Source organism: Papaver somniferum, chromosome 8 (genome assembly GCF_003573695.1).
Source record: "Papaver somniferum cultivar HN1 chromosome 8, ASM357369v1, whole genome shotgun sequence".
NCBI lineage: Eukaryota > Viridiplantae > Streptophyta > Magnoliopsida > Ranunculales > Papaveraceae > Papaver > Papaver somniferum.
This window is the reverse complement of record NC_039365.1, coordinates 83,996,116-84,006,996: the sequence shown is the minus strand read 5'-3', so window position 1 is coordinate 84,006,996 and position 10,881 is coordinate 83,996,116.

The following is a 10,881-nucleotide window of genomic DNA, read 5'->3' as shown; positions in this document are numbered from 1 at the left end:
ACTTCTTCTGCTCAAGGTGTTCAGCAGGGAGACCTATTGGGTTCTCTTCTTTTCGCCTAACCTTATACCCTTTAGTGAAAAAATTGATGAGTTGTGTACACTCGCTCTCCAGGCTTGGTACTTATGCGATGGAACAACCATAGGTGACACAATGAAAGTATCTCAAGCACTAAAGATTATACAAAGTGAATGTCCATCTCTGGGTCTGCATTTGAATATTTCTAAAATTTAACTATGCTGGCAAACTAACGACGTGTGGAGCTCTATGAATGGTGCTTTCCATACCAATATTAGTAAACCTATAACGGGTGTCAAGTTACTCTTGGGTCCTGTGAGTATATACATTAATTACTGCAATGATATGATTATGGAAGGAGTCAATAAAATCATCTAGATGATATTGTCTACTCGAAACTCCAAGCTGCTCCTCCGCAATTGCATCAGTGTATCTCGTCCTAATTCACATCGCGCATACATTACCTTCATCTGTTGAACATGCATAACCCCACTTCGATCATCACCTGTTCAAGCATGTACTCTAGTTGGTCGTTGGTGATGGACCTGGTTTGGACCCTTGCAACAACGCATTATCTTTTTAGCGATCAAGGATGGTGGATTTGGCATATACTCCATGTTTGATACCAGCCAGTATTGTTTCTTAGCCTCCTGCTTTCAAACTCAGACTTTGCAAAGTACAATCTTGCTAAACTCTGGAGTTTTTGGTACTGGATCTAATTTTCAACATGCATTATAGAATTGCCTACATGTATGCGGTATTTTATCCTCCAACTTATGCATTGACGATATTTCCCCCCATCCCATAAAATCTTAAGCATTCCCATACTTCGATACCATAAAGGAGAAATTACCTTCAAGGTACCATATGTTTGAGCGTCATAAGGCTATATCCAATGTAACAAACAACAACATACATAGGATTATCTTTTGGCTATCCGTTTTGATGAGCTTAATCAGGGGATTCAACATAGCCAATATAAGACAATCCTGTGTTGCATACTTGGTATCCCTCTATTCGTAGATGGAATTTTCTGTCTCAGTTGTGATCGAGCAATAGGCGTTTTTGGTGACCATGCTTTACATTGTGCGAGTGAGGTGGTGGGTCTTAAATTTCGACATGATTTAGTACGAGATACATTTGCAGATATGTGTTTCAAAGAAGGTGCATCAACGAGAAAACAAGTTCTTATGAGGTTTCCCTTCAAAGAAGGTAGTGACTTGCGGCCGTCACCTTTCACTGGTAGAGGAGTTTGCACTTACACGCCGATACTTGTTGTTTTTAATGTCGTTACCCAGATGATATTTGCAGATCTCATGGTTATGGATTTAGTATCCTAAATTTCTCGACTTTTGGAGAGCTTGGTAAAGACACGTAGCTTTTCTCAAGAGATTGGAGAATTGCCTAGCTAGTCACTATGTCAATGTAAAAACGGCTAGTTTTTTATCCCCATAAAATAAAACTTGTTATTCAAAAGGGGGTCGGAGCCCAACTAGTGACCATACTTCCGGTTAACAATAATAATAATTTTTTTAAAATAAATAAATAAATAACTTCATTAATAAATACTTTACAAGAAGTCTTGAAGTCTAGCCACCATCTGTGCTCCAGCCATTCTAAATGACCAACCTTATTTTATTAGAAAAAGAAATTGCATATTTTAGTTTTTATTAGAGCTTGACTCATGTCGTAACGACACGACCTCCATAATAATTAAAAAAAAATTATATGTCAATTTTGACCCGTATCATTTATTTGTTGTTACTATATAAAATTGTCGATACAGTTCCCCTTGCTTTGTAATTGTTATTCTTTTAAATATATTCTAACCAAGCTTATTTTAACATGCTAAAGAAAGTCAACCACAACTTCTATAATATAACATTACTAGAAATAATTTGTGTCGTAACGGCATAATATGAGAAAAATTAATCTAATTTCATGGTTTTCTTGCACCAATTCTCAAACGTCACACAGGTTGAAGAAGGTTGTCTGTTTTCGATTTTATAAAGATGTGAGTCAAAGATAAAATTTTTTTTCTTTTTGAATAATAAAACATGAGTGTTAAGTAGATGTAACATTTAATTTTTCACTTATTTTTTTTGTTGTCATATTAATTTTTTAAGTTAATTGGTGAGAAACTAATTATGAAGGTTATTAATGCATAAATCCATAATGAAAGGAGGTTACATATTTTACATTTGTTAGATGTCTATGGATAGGATGAAACTGGAATGGTCGGATGCAACGTTTGTCTCTGAAAATGTTATCTGACCGTTCAAGACTCGTATTATAGATATACTCATAACGATAACAAATAAACATTGTCTATTATTCCACTAATCAACAATCGTTACCTCCAAAACCACCCATTACCATTACTTTTTCCACCACCATTATACTTTCACCGGATGCAACAAAACTCACCAACACTCCCAACCACCCTTAATATATATATTGACATAGTTATTAATAAATTTATTATATATTAACGTGAATATGTCAATTATGATAATTAATGAGACATTTATTGAAAAAAAATAATATAAACAAATTAAGACCGTTGTATATACATCGAACTTTTAATCACATAAGTTTATCATAAAAGTTTATGCGGACAATCACAACTATAAATTTACTTTCCCCTAAAAAAATCTAAGATGCAGCTTTGTCCAACTGTAACAACACATGCTTGATAGTAAGTAATATTGTGTGTATGTGTGTGCCAATTTTGACATGTGTCATTTATTTATTGTTACTATATAAAGTGAAAATCGTGCAAGGTTCTTTTCCAATTGCCATGTTTTATTTTGCATCGTAACCGATTTTATTTAAACACTGTAAACGATCAATTATACAACTTACTCAGTATAATGTTAAATATGTCACAAATGATTAACATTCTCCACTATTGCGCACAAACACACACAATCCCTGAACTACTCATTACCACCATTTCTTCCACCAGGGGCGAAGCTAGGAATTTAGCTATGAAAAGGCAAAAAAAATATGTGTGAGCAAGATGGTAAAAGTGGTGGTTTTGGTACATATTATATAACAGAAATTACTTGTGGAAATTAACATGCTTATCAGGGGACCTAGGCAACCGCCTATATTTTTCATGGGTTGGTGCTGCCCTTGTCTTCCACCACCATTAAGTAGTCTATCGCCTCCTCCACCAACTACTAACATCACCACCACTATCGCCACCGGCTCCACCAACACAACAAATGAGAAACTAACAAATAAATTTATTATGAGATATTTATTTGGATAATTAATGACATTACAAGAAATTAATAAATTTTTTATTATGAGAACTGTAAGCAAATTAAGACCGTTGGATTTGTTTTTAACTTTCGATCAAAGACATCACTGGTGAAAACAACCACAATCATCGATTTAGCCTTCCTAAGAATGAATCCATAGAGTTTTTTTTATCTTCTTACTTGTCCAAACTTTGCTTTATAAGCTTGATATTATGGCTAGCTAAGTAATTAAATCTCTTAAAAAAGTCCACAATGTCATCTCCAAGTCCACTCATAGTCGAGAAGGCTAAAGTAATAACTGTACCTTGAATCATGCAATTGTTAAAATATTTTTTGCACTTCCGAGTTCTACCATCTGACACAACAAGACTATTGAATATTCTGATCAAATATCCAAATCATAAATGAAATATATTTTTGTGGATTGAGATGTACAAGAGATAAGAACCAAACTGCTTACTAACTGATTTTGGTTACATACAAGTTGAAGTAACTTGACTGTTCAAGGTTAAAAGTGTGTCTGTTCACAATGTACATAAGGGATGTGTTTCTCATATGGGTTTGAAAGAGATACGTATCTTGAGAATCTATAAAAAGAAACCATGCATACCGGACATAACGGTGATAAGTATTCTCTTCTTCTTCTCTTTTTGTGTTAAACAACGAGTGATAATATCAGTAGAGTTCAAGGGTGATTTGTCGATTTTGTTGCCCGACAACCACACAAGGCTTGTTGTATCCTGAGAAGCGGTTTGCAATTAGTCCCTACAACAACTCGGATCGAGTGGGAGCAAATAACACTTTAAATAAAGCATCCCTACGCGCCTCAAGCCATTATCGTTTACATTCCATACCCCTAATTTCCAACAATTTTAAAGCGTTATTTGCTTCTATCAATGGAATTCGGTATAGTTCAAGGTTTTGTTCAAGGCTAGGCGAAAACACCAGTTTGGAAAGAAAGTCAAACGAAGCAAAATCAAAGTCTGCGTGATGCTATTTCCGAGACGAACCAGGATAGAAAATTCCAAAGACTTGTAGTACGTGCATAGTACAAGAGGTTAGTATCACTTCCTAATTTGTGATTATTACTATAGTGATCTTGCAAATCCTTGTGCAAATATTTGTTTAGAATTGGAAATTTTGTTTGAGTTTGTAATTGACGTAAAAAAATTAAGATCACCAAGGAAAGAACAGTTCTTTAGACTGTGTCACCCAATGCCCAAAACATGTATGACAAAATCCTAGTCGGACTCACAGAATGGTGGATTTAGTTACCTTGTTTGGTTATATTATTTTACAAGAGGCCAATACGGATTTTCATTTTAATCCGCTGATGAAATCTAGTGTTTTCTGATTACTCAAGGTGATTTGAATTCAAGTTTTGTGAGTCTCCAAAAGACATAAATTATGTGTGTTAGTCTGGTTCTTGATCAGAACCTAAGAGGACAGATGGAGGATAATCACATAAAGTTTACTAGTTGGCATAATTATTGGGTACATATAAGTAAATTATCAATAATTGTTGAAACAATTATATGATATGGAGCATTTATCAGCACTCTATTAGCGTCCCAACAGTTAAACGCAAAGATTACGCAATACTGAAGTTGTGGCCTGGCCAATGCAGCTGCATAGTCCGACGATAAAGCGCCAACATGGCTAAGAAAAGAAAGGCTACTTAGCACATGCAATATTATACGATAGTGTTGCATATCCTTATTAATAGTTAGCCCATCTCAAGGAAGGAATAAAGGATGAAATATAAGTCATGGAATGACTTAGGAATTGTCCCAAGCATTAGCCAAGGCTTGGAAAATGCATATGCAACATTAGCGTTGTCAAATGCGATATTGTTGTCAATTACTCAGGAAAAAATAATGCAAGTGATGCACCTAAAGTATGAAGCTGAACTAAGCAGCAAGGCAAGATATGATTGGCATGAATTTACTCGGATGTTGAAATCAAAAGAGTTAAGTGCATGGCCTAATGGATTGTAGCGCTAAGATTGTTGTACATTGGCATAGGCTAAGAAGAGTGCTGGGCCAATAAGGTTGTGCATTGGCGTAGGCCAAGTTGAGAGCATCGCAATATTTGTCGGTTATGAGTTCAACCTGCCAGTTACGAGTGTATATGCATCACACGCATGCCAGAGCAAGAGAGTGGGTTAGAGACGAGTTTGGAATATCCTAATCATTCAAGAAAAGTGTGGCACCATCCTACAAGCCAGCAATAAAGATAGCAGTTAAAAAGGCACTTCGGCGGTTAGGGAACTGCCTATGGACAGATGGATGTTCATAGGCCATGCAAATGAGTTGCACACGGATTGGCCTGGTTCTTAACATTATAAATAGTCCAGAGAACCTTTGCAAGTAAAAGTCTTCATGTATAGAGGAACCACATTGCAGTAGGGAGTGTTTTTGTTGTTGGCTTAGAGAGAATAAGCTTGTAAGTCCATTGTTTGGACAAGATTTTATAATCTTCCCCTTAAGCTAATGAAAGCGAGTTTGTTGGATTAGATGTTTGCCTTAGTATTCTGTTGATTTGAAAGTACTCCCCAAATTTTGTGAAGCGTAGCATGGCATTAACCCCTCTTTGTAGTATGGGATGCAATTGAAGGAAAACATAAAATCTAAGTAAGCCTTTCGTTGCATACTCAGAGTAGTGTGGTTGTTTGCATAGGTGCAAACCTATAAGGCTGAAATACGAGTGGGTGATAAAAGATCACTGAACCACTGTATTATCGGGTCATAGTTGCGCAGAAAATGTTCGCTTGGAGCATTTACATGTGTGACACATTCCATGGTGAAGACTGATGATAGTTAATCATCTGACACCATTAATTAAGAATGATGATAAAAAAGATAAACATTAAAATAAACTATTTACAATAGTGTTTTAATGGATACATTCAATAAATTATGTATGTTCATTAAAGGAATCTGCATTACGAATGTTTGGAAAATTGGTGGTAACCTACGATATGCAAAATTCCCCACTTAATGATTCAGAAAGAAGTATCCATTTCTGAAAATTGCGAGAATATGAATCAGTCAGTCTGTCTTTGTTGGTGTGTGGGTGTTGACCCGTTATATTGATTCGGTTCATATGTTTTACTGTTGCATACATTTGTTTTAAGTGCGACGCATGTTTAGTGTCAAATGAAAATAAAACGTGTTAATGTTTTGAGTAGTGAATTGTGGGGGGTAATAAACTCTTCCTACCAAGGTTTTTAGATTGTACTTTCAAAAGATTTGGGATGTTGGTTGCTTGCGACAATGAGAAGTCTGTGACTTTGTAGTAAAGTAGTTCTTTTAAACTAGAGCAATGCAGATAACACTCCGTAAGGAGTCTGTCAATGTATCAACAATGGTTGAACTTGTCAAAGATTCATGTGTTATGTTTGATGGAAGAGATTACTTGAATCTAAGAATATTAAGCCTGAAATTATTAAAACTATGAAAATATCATAGTTTTGTAATGTGTGGCTATCATTGGATTTTGGACCTAATAGATGAGGCCAAGTTAGTTCTGCATTTAAAATAGTTCACTTGGAAAATTAATGCCTCTTATAGAACAACAAATAATTCCAGACTAAAGCTTATATATATATATGGATAAGCAATGACTGAACCTACAAATATTAAGTGCACAGCGTCTAACTAATAGAAAATGGCAAGTACAGGTCGTTCCCACGAGGAGTGTGAAATACTCTACCAACTAATACCAAAAATTAAGTAATCAACAAGATAATGTTTTAAGATTTTTAGAAATTCGGAACAAAATGAAATGATAAATAATTTAAAGATAAACAAAATGAGTGTGGGTTATTAGGGTTTTCGGTTTCCACCAATTAATTATGCAAATTCTACTATTCGTTAAAAATAAATTCCATGCATTTTCAAATATTGTTTCTCCGCTATAGTTTTCTTCGCTTCATGGATGGCGATTCTAAAGCATTACCTATCAATCCTAAAGCATATCACGTCAAGGGATTTAACCAAAGCACGCCATATCAATTGAAAAGCATAAATAATCAATGAAATCACATGAACAATAAAATACCAAGCTATATGAAGAAAAACTACTAGTAATTCAAATCATTATTAAGCATATACATATAAAGTTTACATAATTTATTGGTTTCTACCTAAACCCTAACATAACACTAGCTAGAAATGGCTTTCTCAAAAGCCATAAACATACTAAAATTAAACTCTAGATAATGAAAAATGAAGAATCGAAAACAAAACTTCAAAACATTTCCTTTGTTGCGGCACTGTGGCCGGGTGCCCCCCATTTTCATTTTGAAGCAACACATAAATATAGCCCACAGATGAATTCACGTCGTCTCTACATCACCTCCCAATAGAAGTCTGCCACATGTCATGAAATACAATCCGCTCAATAATATTGTGCCGCGTGTCATAATATGACGAAACATTGTAAAGTATCAGCGAATCTCCACTTTCCATAGTATATGAAACCACCAAGGAAATGAATTAATTTCATTTAAAAAGCATGATATTTTTTTGCATGTGCTGGGCCCACCTTAACTGTATTTGCACAAATGACGTCATTTGGTCTCAAACATTCCTTCAGATTCTTTATATATATACAACAAGAGAACTTATGTAAGGAAAAGATATGTTAATCTTTCCTTTTTCTTCATTTGCACTTCATTTTCACGTGGTCATGGAGGTGATATTCTTCCATTCTTATGATAACAATAATAAAGTCACTCTTGACCAATCTTAGGTGGCATTAGTGTGCTGACGTCGACTCGCTTCACCATGCATTAATTGAAGAGAAAATTAAAACTTGTCTGCCCATTGTGACCTCGACTGTGAAATAATTATATGCTGCTGATATATATGGAGATACCAGGCCAACATAATAAGTGTTGATGATATATAGAGATACCAGACCAGCATAATAAGTGCTGCTGATATATAGAAATACCAGGCCAGCATAATAAGTGCTGCTGATATATAGAAATACCAGGCCAACATATTTGATCATTGTGGTTGCTGATACATGGAAATACCAGGCCAACCCCATTTCATCATTGTGGTTGCTGATACATGGAAATACCAGGCCAACCACGTTTCATCATTGTGATTGCTGATATATGGAAATACCAGGCCAACCACATTTCATCATTGTGGTTGCTGATATATGGAAATACCAGGCCAACCACATTTTGTAATTTTCGTCGCAAACACCATTAAGTCTCACATTTTGTTGTTTATTCGGCGGATGATCGAATTCACTTGTACTTTCTACAAAAGTACTAAAATAGTATTAGAAACTAAAATATTGTATCCTAGCTAATATAAATATGGGTATAAAATGTAGCATTTACATGCTTATCAACACCCCCACACTTATATTTTGCTAGTCCTCGAGCAAAACAGAGATACTATGCAATAGATTTTTTTTTTTTATTAAGAAAAATCCTAACAAAAGCGCCACTCACCCACACTTAAACATTACGTTGTCCTCAATGTAATTGAGTCATCCAACATAGAAATTAAGGTGGGAAATTCTAAAATACATATGAAAAAACTAAAGAATTAAAAATAAAAGATAGAGTGCAGGGAACAAATCTGATGGGTTGACTCCCATGAAGTGAAATGTGTTTGTTTCCCGACTTGCCAGTGGCACGTTCTCAAACAATGTGGGGTTGGTACCCCAAGGTAAGCTGCGAATTATATATATAAAGCCTGAAGAGTTGGGGATCAACCCAACTAATCTGATTAGTTGAAAACATGAACCTACAATAAGAAAGATTAGTACCCAGAGAGATAAAACTGAATTCAATCTTATTTAAAGCATAATTCGAACCTTGAATATGAAGTAAATCAGGTTCGCAGATGATTACTAAAGATTGTCTAAATAATTGAACAGTTATTGTACTCCCTAAATCTGGTTCTAAGTCAGCGAAAATAACTTCCACGACTGATATTTTTTCAAATTCACTCGCTGAACAAGGCCTCAATGGAGCAATAATATCACGACTCTTAGACCCATTATCATCTAAAACGGTTTCATTATGAATATCAACGAGACGAAAAAATTCAGAACTTAATGGCTTATGGGTCAAGGTAGGTGCATTCTCGACTGATGGAACTAGTCGAGAATCAGAAAAAACTAGAGGTTCTAGTTTGGGCTTCCATTTATTAGTGTCTAGCAGCGGTGTGGAGTCTAACAAAGCATTGACTTCACAAATAACACTATCATCATCAAAATCATACCCAAAATGAGCTAAGCAAACCTCTAATGGATCTTCCAAGTCGCTCTTGCAAAAGCTTTGCGAGTGCATACTTTCTTTTCGCCCACTACTGGTTTCAATTGCAGCACTTCAATCACTAAGGTACCTAAAAAAAAATCAAACAAACTGCGTAAAAAGAAACTAAAGAAAATCTAAAAGAAAAAGAAATTATGTACAAAAACTAAAATAAAAATAAACTATATACAATGATATCAACTAGAGAGTATTTTGCAACCACTCCCCAGCAACGGCGCCAAAAACTTGGTAGGCTCAGAAACCTACAATAATATACTGCAAGTGCACAGCGTCTAACTAGTAAACAATGGCAAGTACAGGTCGTTCCCACGAGGAGTGTGAAATACTCTACCAACTAATACCAAAAATTAAGTAATCAACAAGATAATGTTTTAAGGATTTTTAGAAATTCGGAAACAAATGAAATGATAAATAATTTAAAGATAAACAAAAAGAATGTGGGTTATTAAGGTTTTCGGTTTCCACCAATTAATTATGCAAATTCTACTATTCGTTAAAAATAAATTCCATGCATTTTCAAATATTGTTTCTCCGCTATAGTTTTCTTCGCTTCATGGATGGATTCTAAAGCATTACCTATCAATCCTAAAGCATATCACGTCAAGGGATTTAACCAAAGCACGCCATATCAATTGAAAAGCATAAATAATCAATGAAATCACATGAACAATAAAATACAAGCTATATGAAGAAAAACTACTAGTCATTCAAATCATTATTAGCATATAATATAGAGTTTACACAATTTATTGGTTTCTACCTAAACCCTAACATAACACTAGCTAGAAATGGCTTTCTCAAAAGCCATAAACATATTAAAATTAAACTCTAGCTAATGAAAAATGAAGAATCGAAAACAAAACTTCAAAACCCTTCCTTTGTTGTGGCACTGTGGCCGGGTGCCCCCCATTTTCATTTTGAACAACACATAAATATAGCCCACAGATGAATTCACGTCGTCGCCACATCACCTCCCAATAGAAGTCTGCCACATGTCATGAAATACAATCCGCCAATAATATTGTGTCGTCATAATATGACGAAACATTGTAAAGTATCAGCGAATCTCCACTTTCCATAGTATATGAAACCACCAAGGAAATGAATTAATTTCATTTAAAAAGCATGATATTTTTTGCATGTGCTGGGCCCACCTTAACTGTATTTGCACAAATGACGTCATTTGGTCTCAAACATTCCTTCAGATTCTTTATATATATAGCAAGAGAACTTATGTAAGGACAAGATATGTTAATCTTTCCTTTTTCTTCATTTGCACTTCATTTGCA